Here is a 15204-nt window from a genome sequence, read left to right on the forward strand (position 1 = left end):
GTTGCAAGAATAATATCTAGGATGAGAATAGTAGTGAAAATAATCTAAATAAAAAAAACAACATTTTTTTTAAATACCAATTATTAATCCTCATCTAATACTATTTCAAAACTTAATACAAAAAATATGTTTTAAGTAAATCTTTGGACCAAGGTGGCTGACAGAACAAGAACAATATACTCTTACAGATTAAATAAAAAGTTTAATTCGAAGTTCTGTATCAGTTCCTCGGTTCGACAAAGATTCCAAGATTCGAAACTGTGCAATTTCAGGAAGGTCGAAGGATACACTGCTTTCAGAAGTGAAGAATTATACAGGGTGACCCCCTCCCCCTGAAAACAGAGGACATTCAATTGTTTTTCTGAGCATTTTACAGTCAACAGAGAAAAAAAGGCCAAAGACCCTAATGTTTTGATGTGATGTTTTGAATATAATAAACTAGTTATAACCAAAGTTTGATTTCATTCGGACAAAACACTAAGAAACGGGGCCTAATTAGGGTTGGGGCCCGTTTTTTTGGAGGGGGGGGGTCACCCTGTAATTGTTTGATCAGACGCACAGCTGCATCATACAAAAACAAAAAATTTAATTTTCATTTAAGATATACTAGCTGGATGACCCAATGTTACCGGGGATTGAATGAGGATTAATGAAAGTTTCATCCTCCCATATTTTATTATCAGTGAAATCTCCCATTTTTCAAACAAATCAATTAATTGCCTGCTCTGGTTGGCGACCCACTGCAGTACACCGGGAAGAATCTTCACATGCCTGCCCACAGTGACAGCCCATAGTACATTGTAGTTTACACTGCAGTGAAGAGAACCTACTGTTGATTTTATAAAATTATCTTTATATATAACGGTTTGAATTAAAGTTTAAAATGAAAAAGTCAAGTATCAGGATTCAATTGTGTTTTAAACAAAAACATTCATTTCGAATATGCCCCTGCCACATCAAAGAACTTGCAGTTGATTTTATATGCAGAGTCTTTCCTGCTTTTGCTGTATTAATAACTTCTCAAAGTTAAATGCACTTGTCATGTAAGGTTGTATAAGGCGTTAACTTTAATCAAAATTACCTGTTCCTTCTTTCATTGGATTTTTTGAACTTATCAAAGACATTCCAATACAAAACCTATCAAAGAACACTGTCAGGCACATAAAGTACATTTGTGTGAGAAAAAAAAAAAAAAAAAAAAGGCCAGCCGTCGTTTATGAGTCCATAAAGAACAAACTCTCACATGCACAAAATTTTTTTATATAATAGGAGAGATAGGAACACACATTCAACATTTAAATATTTAAAAAGTCAGCATTCTTTCCAGCTGTCTGCAAATTCAGACTATTATGTCATACTATTTTTGTTGACATATGCATCAGCAATTCTAACAAGGGGGAAAACAAATTTGATGGTATGAATTAAAAATGGAAAAGTAAGCCCCAATAACTCAACGTTTTGCCTGTCTCATGTGCATTTACAAGAGCAAAGAAAATAGCTAAAAATGGTACATATTGTCGAAATGTATGTATGTATGTATATATATATATATATATATATATATATATGAGAGAGAGAGAGAGAGAGAGAGAGAGAGACATATACATATATGAGCAGTGGCAGCGTGTGCATGTTTTATTATCAGAGTTTTAAACTCTCCGGCAGCTGGACATATACACACACATACACATAAGCAAACAAACATGCATATGTATATATATATATATATATATCCCTTGTTCTCACAATAGTAACCCTCCAGAACTTGAGAGGGAAGCTAACAGGTACTGCACCTTGCCCAAGGGTGACCTGGAACTATGCAAGGCAGAGGCGTTCATCTCCCTGAGGTAGTAGGTATACCCGCGTACCCTCCAACAGTCACTTAAAGCAAACAAGTGTCTTCTCCAAAAGCAACTTCGCCAAATGAAGAATCAGTGGTGGGATAAACTTGCCAACCAAATCCAGATGGCTTTTGATCATAAAGACTTCAAACGCAGGTACCATTTGCTTAAAAAAGCTTTTGATCCTCAAACACTATCTACATCTCCCCTACTCTCAAGTGATTGAATTGCCCTTATAAAGGATCCTAACAAGATTCTCCTTCGTTGGATTCTGATCTCTTTGACAACCCCTCTAATGTTGATGAGGACGTCATCACTGAATTTTTATCCATGAAATGTCCGAGTTCCCATCTGAGAGTGAAATTTATCCATGAAACGTCTGAGTTCCCATCTGAGAATGAAATTAGAGATGCAATCAAGGAAGTGAAGGCTGGGAGGGCTCCAGGGCTTGATGGTATTCCTGTGGAAGTCCTCTTACATGGGGGTGATAAGCTTGTTCATGAAATTCTTCATCTTATTACTGATGTCTGGAAGGGTGCTTCCGTTCATCAGGATTGGGTTGTACAAGAGAAAGAGGTCCAGAACCGACTGTGGAAGTTATCGTGGGATAAGTTTATTGGGAGCAGTTGGCAAAGTATTTTCCAGAGTTCTACTCAATAGATTGTTAAAGTATATTTGTCCATCCGTCATTGCAGAAAGCCAAAGTGGCTTTCGTTCTGGCAGACGAACCACGGAATGATCTTCTCTGCTCGGCAGTTGCAGGAGAAATGTACTGAACAGCGTGTTCCACTTTATCAGGTTTTTGTTGATTTGACCAAGGCTTTCGATACGGTGAACAGAAATGCCTTATGGATAATTCTGGGGAAGTTGGAATGCCCACCTCAATTTATACGATTACTCAGGGAGCTCCACACTAATATGAAGGCTCGCCTGAACTTCAATGGATGCCTATCAGAACCTATCTCAGTTGACAATGGTGTAAAGCAGGGTGATATCCCAGCACCTACACTTTTTTATATTTATTTTGCAACTATGCTTTCCTATGCCTTTAGGGAATGTTTTCTGGGGGCTTGTTTGCATTTCAGAACCACAGGTAAGGTCTTTGATCTTCGTCGTTTTCATGCTTCTACAAGGACCTTTGAGCACCTGGTTCGTGAATTGCTTTATGCAGATGACGCCAATCTCGTAGCCCATAGTGAGAGAGATATGCAAGGTATCATGGATCTGTTTTCAGGGGCCTGTGCGTCTTTTGGGCTTACTATTAGTCTTAAGAAGATTAAGGTCATGTTCACACCTCCACCCAGTGGTTTGTATGTGGAACCAAATATTTTTGTCAACAACCAGAGACTTGCCGTGGTTGACACATTTGTGTATTTGGGTAGTACTCTTGCCAGAGACGGAACCCTGGATGCTGAGGTCAACTATAGGATACAGCGTGCCACTAAGGCTTTTGGTGGCTTAGAGAAGCGAGTATGGTCTGACAGGACTATAACTCTTCATACAAAGATCAGTGTCTATCAATCTTGTATTTTACCATCCTTGCTTTACGCTTCTGAGACAACTTATGGTAGACACATAAAAGTCATGGAGAGAGTGCACCAGAAATTCCTGAGACACATTCTAGACATCAGGTGGAGCACTTTTATACCTGATATGGATGTTCTCACGCGAGCTGACGTACCTTGTATCAAGAAGTTGATTATACGCAACCAGATGAGGTGGGCTGGACATCTGACAAGGATGGACGACGAGAGACTGCCAAAGCGCCTGTTCTATGGTGAAATTACACAAGGAAAGCGTCCACAACATAAACCGAGGAAACGTTTTAGGGATAACATCAAAGATAACCTTAAAGCTCTTGGAATTGACGTGTTCGGTTGGGAAAGTGCTTCCAATGATCGTAAAAAGTGGCGCTCCTTGGTCTATCATGGCTGTGATAGCTTTGAGAAGAAAAAATATGAGCATGCAAAAATGAAGCGTGATATCCGGAAGAAAAATCTGTCAGATCTATCAGGTCTGTCAGAGGCTTTCGTGCAGAACCACTTCTGTGATTTATGCGGTAAAATGACTTTATCTGGAGCTGACCTAGCTAGCCACAAGCGATCATATGAAGATCAATCTTTCTTTGACGGGGAAAACACTGCAGAGCACAGATGTTTTGTTTGCTCTGTGGTCTGTAAATCGAGTAGAGGCCTGAAGTAGAGCAGCACCAGTTGGCATCCCTCAATCTCAGCTTAAGTGTGACCTTTGCAACAGACTGTGTAAGAGCAGGGCTGGTCTGAAGAGCCACCTTCGTTCCCACAGTAGATAGAAATTGATGCATCTTGATCACATCTCCACATGTATATATGTATGTGTGTATAAATGTATATATATGTATATAAAAAAATTCAAATAAAAAAATAAAAAATAATATTTCAGAAGTACATGAAAATGAATGAATAATCAACAATAAAGCAAGGGAAAGATGGTCTTCTTCTGTCAAGAAGTGACAATCACGATATATATATATATATATATATATATATACACCCACACACTTATTCCATGTGTGTATACACATGGAATAAGTTAGAGAGAGTGGCAACCTTGGTTGAAGTGAGTGTCCATAATGATGGAAGTCTGAACAGAGCTGAAAGGGAGAAACAGACTAAATATTAAGGTATCATGTATGATATGAAAAGAAACTGGAATCTTAGGGAGATATCAATCATACCAGTAATTATAAGTGTCACAGGGCTTATGAAGAAGAGCCTGAAGTCCTACCTAACTAATATTCCTGGTGAACAAAGTGCAAAAGAGATCCAGACAATTTAAGGGAACAACGAGGATACTAAAAAGAGCTCTTGGCTGGTTTCAATAAAAAGCAAGGCAATGTTGGCAGCTAGTTACAATCTTCAAAGGAAGAAAATAAAAATAAATAAATATATATATATATATATATATATATATATACTTGTTATATATTTCATAGTCTGTCTGCCTGTCTGTGCCATTTTTCCTGCAAACTACTAGTCTAATTTATCTGAAATTTTGTTTGAACTTTTATGATAAGGCTCAGTGAATTAAGCATTATGTGTAGAATAATCAAAAGAACTGTGTTAGTCAATAACACACAACAACAATAATAATAATAGCAGCAACACTTACCAAGGGTCCAGCTTATGCACAATACAGACACCAGATTGAGCTGGACTGAGGGCTTGTATTTATGTACAAGCATATCCAATCAGGTGATTCAGCCAATCACAATCCAAAGAATAGACTGGCCCATGTGTGCACAATGGAATCTCCCATTGTGCAATAAATAGTTCTCTTTCATGAGAAGTAACTTTAGTCTTTGTCAAGTTATCCACAACTTGGGCGCTGACCGAAAGTCCACTACACAATCCAACATTATGGTATTCATTCGATGCACATTTAGGGATTAATAAGGATTACTGTTTAATATAAAAATGAGCACAAATTTAACAATAGTCAACTAAGCTAAAATTGCTATATAGCGAAAACTATTTTCTTCAATAATTAATTTTCTACCGTATAATTTTTTGTGTCTTTAAAAATTTTTTTTTGATATATTCATTATTATGATATGATAATTAAGTAGATACCATTGATTTCACTTGAAATTCGATATTTCAACTTCCGAATTTCGCTACAATAACGACCCTGGTGTCTAACTCTGTCCCGTGGGGAGGCATTGTAAATAGGTACAATAACGAAGGAGAACCAAAAAATTATTCACAATAGTTGTAGCTAGAAGAGGTTTTGCTGTGAATATTTTATTGGGGGGGGGGGCATATGAATCCGCATGGAATTGGTACCCCCCCCCCCGATACTTTCTAGAACTAAGTACTTACAAAAGAGGTTACTTAAAGGTTTAACATACGTTTAAGTGAAAGTGGTGCTATGTGGCCAAGTAGATTCAAACTTAACACACCTAGATCATTAGCTCATGATGATCTGGCCTTCACTAAGGTTAACCTCCTAACGACTCATTTTCTACTGAGATCAGGTTTTTGGGGTTTTTTTTTAATTAGTACTAGCAGGTCACTCGGCATTGCCTGGTCGTAAAATATGCTTAAATATGATATTTTGATTAATGCAGATTTCCTTTATATTATTATATTATATTGGACCCAATACATAGTAATGATTTAAAAAGTTAAAAGAAAAAAATGACTCGTGCACCACCATTGAAAATAGAAACCAAAATAACTTATCTTGCCTTTGGTAATATTTATTTGTTGCATATTTGTTTTGTCTTTTTTTTCACTATTTTTTTTTTTTTTTTTTTTGCTTTATTAGTTACAATTACAAATACTAAAACCGAAATGTTGACAAGTTACAACATTGTGTAGTGCAACCAACAAACGAAAAAAAAAAATCAAATAGAAAATAAATGTTACCATAGCCATTAAAAGTTACTTATCTACCTGGCTCATTTTTTTTTGTTTTGTTTTTAAGTAATTTTAAATGCTTTTTATTTCATCGCAAATGTTTATTTTTACGAATTATTAGCCAACACGGGAAGCAATGAAGACTGTTGGTAGCCATCTTGTTGGCTACCAGCAGTCATAAAAAGTAAATATTTGCGACGAAATAAATGATTCAGGTAGATAAAAAAGTAATTTTTATTGATTATGCTAACATTTATTTATTGTATATTTGATCTTTTTCTCCCTTAGTCGTTTACTGGCTTAACTGCACAATTCTTCAATTTTTTTTTTTTTTTTTTTTTTTTGTCCTAGTCCAGATTGCCTCTTTTTAAGTTTTCTCTAAAAATTGACGTTGAGAACGCAAATAAATACGATTTAACTTCTTTCAATTCAATTTAAGAAATAAATGTTGATGAATGCAACTGGTTTCGTTTTTCACTTACTGACACCAAATCTCCACTGCAAGATGATATAGAGGAGTACTTGAGCAAGTTCAAAATAAAGAAAGAGAAGAAAAAAGCAACATACAAAAGTAAAGTTTACCAACATTCTCTAAATAAATAAATGTAGGTAAAAGAGTAACTTATCTTGCTACCTAACTAATATTCCTGGTGAACCAAGTGCAAAAGAGATCCAGACAATTGACAAATCGTTATACATTGTTTCAAAGAAAATTCGGCATTTGTACATTACTGCGAAGGAACCACTTTTTTTGGTTTTCAGTTTGGAGATTTCGAGGGCATACAAATGGAATTTAAGAATTCCCTAAAAGATTTCTCCGAACATTCATTACAAACACGAAAAAAAAAAACGAAAAACACGAAAAAAAAAAATCTATTTCGTGTCATTATAATTTTCTTAAAATTATTTTGGTAAATTTTCAGATTAGGTCCACCTCAACAATTTTCTTTTAAATGATGACCTTTATAGGTTTTAGACTATGCTGAATACGAAAATCGCATTGAAATTTTGCAGAAATAAGTAGTTATCGAGATATAAAAAGTTGTATTATGCATTGTATTCTTTGGCGGCCATTTTTACGCGCGTGCGCGCGCCATAAACAAATCTACTCATCTATGACTGACATTGCACGCGCATAAAAAAGATGGCCGCCAAAAAATACAATGCATAATACAACTTTTTATATCTCGATAACTAATTATTTCTGCAAAATTTCAATGCAATTTTCGTAGTCAGCATAGTCGAAAACCTATAAAAGTTGTCATTTAAAAGAAAATTGTGGAGGTGGACCTAATCTAAAAAAATACCTTTTTTTTATTGTTTTTTTTTTTAATGAAAATAAAGTTTCAAGTTCTTTTGTTGTTTTTTTTAAACTTATTTAGTTTTTGGGATTTTTATTACTGTACACATAGATTCGAAAAAGTTGTCAAAAAAATATATATAACAAATAAATGTTATCAAAAGCAATATAAGTTACTTTTCTACCTAACTGGATATGTGTTTAGTGTTTTTATTTAATGCAGCATGTTTTTTTTGTTTTGTTTTTTTTTATAATTTTTTAAGTATTATAAATTTCACTAATATGCTGAAGAAATGTTACATAATTTTCCATCCCGTTGTCAATTTTCATATCGTACGCTTCCCAATACATTGCTTCGTCAACATGGGACCATTTCATATCTCCCGAAGACACTTCCGTATTTAGAAGAAAAAAAAATAATGGGTGACCGATTTATCAGAACGTTGTAACTAAAAAGTGAGAACCCCTTTCAAATGTCGAAATTATTTTATTTTTTTTTTTTTTTCAATTTTTTTTTTTTTTTTTTTTTTTTTTTTCATATTCTGGTTACTTAGTGTCCAATCAATAATAATCCAGTGAAAAAATTTCAAAAAACCTATCAGTATAGAAATTACGCATGGGGGTGATGGTTGTACAACTCCGCCATTTTATTTTATAAAGAAAACGCTCAGTTTTGACAACTTTCATTCAGTCATTACAGTCAAATTAAAACATTTTATTAAAAAAATAGTTTTCTCAAATTTCAAAATTTTGTCTTTATTACAAAAAAAAAAAATTTAATCTCGGTCAATTTTTACTTTCTTTCCACCTTAACAATCACATTTAAAATGACGAATTTTTCAGATTTCTGGGTATGCAAAAAACGAATATCGCATTTCAATTCGGTCAAACAAGTAGTTTTCCGGATATTCAGTCATGTAATATGTTACCACTGGTGCCATTTTGTACGCGTAATTGTACGAAATTTTCTGGACCATATAACAAGATTATAAGGTTTCACTAAAAAAAAAAAAAAAAAAAATTTAACGTTGCAAATAACTATTCTTTTTTTTTGTTTTAAATCAGCTTATTTTATTTATTGATCTTTTATCTTCAATTTGTGGTATATAAATTTTAGATGAGAAAATTAATTATTTTCATTTGAATAGACATTTCAAAATGGGAAGTGAATTTAAAAAAAAAAAAAATCTTGTCTAGAATATTATATTCGGTTTATTGGAAAGAGCATAAAATTTCACATTGAATCTGAAAATATCATAAAAATTGAACCAATAGAAAAATTTTGATAGATTTTTAAAGTTTAAAATTGAAAAAAATTTAACTCGTAAAATTAAATTGATTTCATTACGTAAAAAAAAATGGCTGCAGGAACGCGCACAGACACTTTGTAAACACTGTTTTTTTTTAAATAAAAAATGATATTTCTATTATTTTTTAAACAACTTTAATAATTTATTTTGGAAGTATATTCCATAAAGAAAATAAACAACCCACTTTAAAAAGAGAAATTAAGAGTTTTTTATATTTTATTCGCAGTTTTGTGTTAGGGTGTAAAAAATTCCCCCAAAATTCTGACACATCTAGTGGGTAGTGGACCCACTACCCAGCGTCGGTTAACCCCTACAAAAATGAAGATTTATTTATTTTTTATTTTTTTGCCTAATACGTTTAAACGACCTTTATAAATAATATGAAAGAAACTTTGAAAAAAAAAAAAATTAACATTTTAGAGTGGGAGATCACTTTTCTATATAAATTAAAGGTAAAATGAGCACCCACTTTTTGGCCACCTAGCGTTCAACGAGGCATGTTACCCCTAGCATTTTTTCAAGTTTGGTGATTGAGGGAGAGGAGACGGCAAAACATGACAAATTCAAATTTGCGCGGGCGGGGGGAGCATTACATTGGAAGCATAAAATAACGCTAAATTTTTTTTGGGGGGGGAGGTTCATTTTTTTTTTTTTTTTTTTTTTTTAAACTACACTATTCTGTACTTTCACCTAATAATTTCATAAACAAAACGAACACCAAAATATGACAAATTCAATTTTGATGGGATCGTGGGGGAGGGGAAGATTACATTAGAAACATAAAATAACGAAAAATTTAATTTAAATTTATTTGGAATCAAATTTTGGTCACTGTAGGTTGTGTGTTGGTCTGGTAGACCAACACACAACCTACCTTCAAAAACTTGTTTTTATGGTATTCTGGTGTGCTAAAAATGAATATCGCATTTAAAATTGAGGCCGGCAACTAGTTTTCACGATATTGCAAACATACTTTTCCGCATGTGATGTCGCCATGTGAAGTAGCGGCCATATTTGTTTATACCGCGTGCAGAAACGGGGGGGGGGCACTTGATACCCCACTTTGTGGTCAATCAGCACAACTCTCCTTATTAAGGTTTCACATGTCCGCTGTGGCGTAAAATGAAACAATTCAAATGTTTTTGCAAAAAATAAAAGGTCTTATGCATTTTTGGCACCGCGCTATTTTTAGTTTTTTTTTTTTTTTTTTTTTTTTTTTTTTGGTATTCATGCAGAGAGTGATCCGTCCGTGCTGAAATAACGTTATTATTTAAAAAGCCATTCTTAACATGGGAGGGGAGGGTGTTTTGTACCTATTCTGTACAATTGAATAAAAAAAAAAAATATAAAACTTTAATTAAACTTGGGGGTTTGTATTGTACACAGATTCGAAAAAGTTGTCAAAAAACAAATATATAACAAATAAATGTTATCAAAGGCAAGATAAGTTACTTTTCTACCAAACTGGATATATTTTTCGTGTTTTTATTCAATGTAACATGTTTATTCAGCTCGAAAACCATACAGTGTTTACCGATATATTGGAACATTCAAGATGGCGTCTTATTCTCTCTTTAACACGGTAAGTGTGGAAAAAGATGTTAAAAACTCGCTCAATATATGTTACCGTGACATAGGTTGACATATATATTCAGCAGGTTTTTAATAGTATTTTGTATAGTTTTTTATTTATAACACCTTTTTCCATACTTACGGTGTTAAAGAGGGTGTGAGACGCCATCTTGAATTTTCGAATACATCGGTAAACACTATGTTTTTCGAGCTGAATAAATATGTTACATTGAATAAAAACACAAAAAATATATCCAGTTTGGCAGAAAAGTAACTTATCTTGCCTTTGATAACATTTATTTGTTATATATTTGTTTTTTGACAACTTTTTCGAATCCATGTGTACAGTAATACAAACCCAAACTTGGAAATACGATTTAAAAAATAGCGCGGATCACTCTCTGCATTAGCACCATAAACTTTTTTTTATTTTTAACTCCTTTTCCCAAACTTACCGTGTCAAAGAGAGTCGGGCGCCATTTTTAATTTTCCAATACATCGGTAAACACTATGTTTTTCGAGCTGAATAAACATGTTACATTAAATAAAAACACTAAAAACATATCCAGTTACGTAGAAAAGTAACTTATCTTGCCTTTGATAACATTTGTTATATATTTGTTTTATTTTGACAACTTTTTCGAATCTATGTGTACAGTAATACAAACCCGGAATTAATTTTACGGCCATAAGGAAATCTCGTTCAGGTCCGCCAAAGTATTTTTTTTTTTTTTATTCAAGATTTTTTTTTTTTTTTTTTTTTTTTTTTTTTAGGATTATGACGCTCAGAGTTTCCGGCACCTTCCGGCGTTGCTACTTGTACAGTTTAATCAAGACATTCAAAAATGAAAATATCGAAAAAAGGTTATATTGTACGTATCCGTTTTGGACTGAAGAAAGAAAGAATCATTTAATTTGATAGAGTAGTTTTTATTTTACAGCAGAAAACACGTTTTTATGAGAGCGCGTTGAAGTCAACCATTATGAAATATGTTGAACACGCCAAAGGGAGATAACTCCAGTTAAAGCGCCGACACTCCCTCCCCATCTTTATTACTAGCTTTTGTTCCTAAAAATTGAACCTTTTGCTCGGTATCATAAATTGTTTTTTCGCTGTAAAATAAAAAAAATACTTGATGAAATTAAGTGGAATTGTTTTTCGGAAAACTTCGTTCCATAACGAATATGTACAATAACCTTTTTCGATATTTTCATTTTTTAATGTCTTCCCGTAAACCGCCTGGAAGATTCCGACGTTAGCAAGGTCCTTATCCAGCATAAGTAGCCTGATTCATTTACATTGTTGCATAATATTTTTTGTAAAATGCTGCTTTATATATTTGCTTTTGTAGTTTTTTTTTTTTTTTAGTTTTGTAGTTTGTTTTTTTTAGTTACAAAAAATTACCCGCGTGACTGAAAACAAAAACACTAGAAAACAATTACAATATAATAAGTGCAATGTAAATATATCAGTAAAAAAAAATATGGTATTTTTTTACGACCCAACCAAACCAGCGTAGTATAAACACCCCACCCTCCCCATATTAAGAACGGCTTTCTAGGTGGGGTAGGGGGTGGGGGTTATTCCGAAATCCGTTCTTAACATGGGGAGGTTGAAGTGTTTATACTACGCTGGGTTAGGTCGTAAAAAAAAAAAATAAATAAATAAATAAAAAATACCCCAAATATTTTATTTTGTTTTCCATTTCATGAACCAGAGTTTCATTTTGTGCGATTACCTTTTGGTTGCTATTACCGGATTTTACCGAGCAGTTTAAAAAAAAAAAAATTTAACTCCTGCCCACCCCGCACATTTCCAAGCAGGGCATATTGCCACATAGACGTGCAAGGGGCAAGGCTACGATTTGTAACCATGTCTACAAGAAGGAATTGTAAGGAAATGAGCGAGATGTCGGTATACATTACATTTAAACTTCTGCATGAATGGAAGCAGAAAGCAGGGAGAAAATTCCAAAATCTAGCAGTCCGAGAGAAGAAGCTATTAGAATAGAAGGATCTTCGAAATCTAGGAACCTTCATAATGAAGGGGTGAGATTTTGCTGCTAGATGGATACGTACGTACGCCGAGGGATGACAAGTACAATATTTCACTTTTTACTTGAAAATAAATAAAATAAATTCAACTTACTTGAAAAACCAGACGAATAAAATTAGTTCCTCCCAGCTTCATATACAAATCAAAGATGAAGTAGGAAGTCCAATTAAGCCCCACCCGCCTCCACAGAGAAGCTAACCTACCCTCTTCTTCCTCCACACTGCCACTCCCAGTCCACGGCTATCTGAAAAAGTTTTGTTTTCAAATAATCAAACCAAATACTGTCAGGATCTTCCCTCACCCACACTTGAAATACTGACCCAGTCACACTCAAAATCCCAAAGGTCCAGGTTTATTTATTTTCATTTTTTTTTCTCCTTTAAGTACGTTTTTTGTTGTCGTCGTCGTTGTTGTTGTTTTATTTTTTGTATATCTTTCCCTTAGCCTCTCCTAGATAAGGTGGGACCAGTTGCTGTTTTTTTTTTTTTCTTTCTTCTTTTCAAGTTTAAAACCTTAGAAATGTAAGAGTCAGCAGGATGGGTTTGGAATGTGGCACACTTACATTCCTTCCTGCTTATCACACACACACACACACACACACACACATACACGCACACAATAAGCATCTTTGCTGCTGTCACCATTCTTGAAGAAAAAAAAGAAATTTTTAATATTTTTAATGCACGATATGCATTTAAATGTAGATTTTTACACGAAGAGATCTTTTATGCATTTTTAATTCAAAAGTCACGTTTGGCATAATGCCAGACTTCTAACTACATTTCCAGCAGACTACATCTTTACATTCAACCAGACCAGGTGCCACATCTAGCCAGAGTGGAGACAATAAGATGAAGAGACAGAGGGACGGGGTCATAGAGGGTGAGAGAGAGAGACGGGGTCATAGAGGGGGAGAGAGAGGGAGGTGTTTCAAAGGGAGAAGGGGGCATAGAGAGAGAGGGGGTCATAGAGAGAGAAAGGGCAGTCATATATATATAGAGAGAGGGGGTCATAGAGAAAGAGAGAGGGGGGGGTCATAGAGAGAGACGGAAGATAGAGGGATATGAGGGAAATAGAGAGAGGGATTGAATGGGGGAGAAAGGGAGAAGAAAGAGCGGTGTGGAAGAAGAGGCTAAAAGGAGAAAGTGGAGGAGGGTGGAAGGGAAAAAGATAGAAACTGATAGAGAGAAGTAGAGCGATAAAAGTTTTAATAGCAATATGTTATACTTTTGCCCCACACAACGCCAGGTAGTCCTACTAATAATTAAAAGAACCGATCTGATACATCTCGAGTCAGGTTGGGGCTACTGTCTAAGCTGATATGATGTGAACCCAAAATTGGCAATGAGGGCTGTGCATCACTTAAGCTCTTCCTTGAAGCATTTCTAAGAATGTATATAACAATATGAATGTATGTATCTCACAATACAGGTGCAACATCGATTTCCTGACAACTAATGATCCGGCACCTCTTTTAATCTGGATAAAATCATGAGAGAAAACTTAAGAATTCTGTTCTGTTAAATTTCACTTTGAATTGCTGCATCGTTTATCTCCTGCAAGTCCATCCTGACATCCAGGGATCTTGATTGAGAAAGTTGTCCCTCTTTGTTCCAATCTAAATCGGTAATGAAAGATCTTTCTCATACAGGATTGAATAGTTGGACATGAAGGAGATCATTGAGAAGATTGTTCGGCAAAATAATATTACAGCGTAATCGTTGGTGGTCAAGGAAAAAAAAAAGAATTAAGCTTTTTGAGTCAGCTTTTGTTAGGCAGATCCGATAGATCCTGTACCATTTGAAAAGTCAGTCTTTGAACTCTCTCCAAATGCTGGAGATCATATGTTAAAGATGGAGCAGAGCCCAAACCATTATGAGAGAAACAAAGTAGGAGAAACATTTCAGGAGCGAGTTTGTGCTTGTTCAGTATACCAGATTTTTGAGCAAACGCATTTCTAGTGAAAACATTATTGCGTATTAGCATGTCATATTGAAATTAGTATAAATTACAAAAATTTAAAAAAAAAAAAATGATCCAGTACATGTGCTTAGATCTATTTTTCAAAAAAAAAAAAAAAAAAAAAATCAGACTAGCGGTTGGAAATTTTGTTTTTCAAAGGGGTAAGTCAGTTTGTCAAACAGAATTGGTCACACAATCTTCCACATTAAAACACATGATAAAACTCAATAATTCGATAAATTCTATTTTTATTTGTAATTATTTCATAAATTTTAAAATTTGTATTAATTTCAACATGACACTTAATAGTGTTTTTACCTGAAATGCATTTGTTCAATAACACAAGTGTCTAATAAGAACTTTGTACTTGTGGTGGCATTCACCCTGGACCGGTTGAGACAGCTCCATCTAACAAGTTCACCGCATTCTGTATAACGACCAACAAGGCACTGCGGTCCAAGGCTGTTTCCGTTATCAGCATAAGCTATTCATAGTTCCATCGGCAGAGCCCGTAGAGGTGGGAGCCAAAGATCATTTCAGCATCCTTAGCCAGGTTTTGAGTTAGCCACCGTGCCGCTTCTTCCAGACTGCTGGGGATGCTGAGTCAATGGCTTTACATTCAACCAGACCAGGTGCCACATCTAGCCAGAGTGGAGACAATAAGATGAAGAGACAGAGGGACGGGGTCATAGAAGGAGAGAGAGAGAGACGGGGTCATAGAGGGAGAGAGAGAGAGGGATGTTTCAAAGGGAGAAGGGGTCAG

At 34.7% G+C, this 15204-nt stretch overlaps 1 protein-coding gene across 11 annotated transcripts in view; it reads right to left on the reverse strand.

Annotated features, from left to right (window-relative positions):
- LOC145287793 (rho GTPase-activating protein 45-like) overlaps positions 1-15204 on the reverse strand; it is a 329642-nt gene that overhangs the window by 285788 nt on the left and 28650 nt on the right. For 3 of the 11 annotated variants that reach the window (XM_080135631.1, XM_080135636.1, XM_080135630.1), the window contains exon 1: positions 12573-12972. The exons of 7 other annotated variants lie outside the window; for them this stretch is intronic. The gene's annotated coding sequence lies outside the window, so the exon portion shown is untranslated. Of the gene's footprint in view, positions 1-12572; positions 12973-15204 lie in introns of those variants that run through there. One more of the 11 variants, XM_080135629.1, reaches the window with a different exon arrangement.

This window comes from Euprymna scolopes, chromosome 11 (assembly GCF_053919585.1).
Source record: "Euprymna scolopes isolate OS-2025 chromosome 11, ASM5391958v1, whole genome shotgun sequence".
NCBI classification, from domain to species: domain Eukaryota; kingdom Metazoa; phylum Mollusca; class Cephalopoda; order Sepiida; family Sepiolidae; genus Euprymna; species Euprymna scolopes.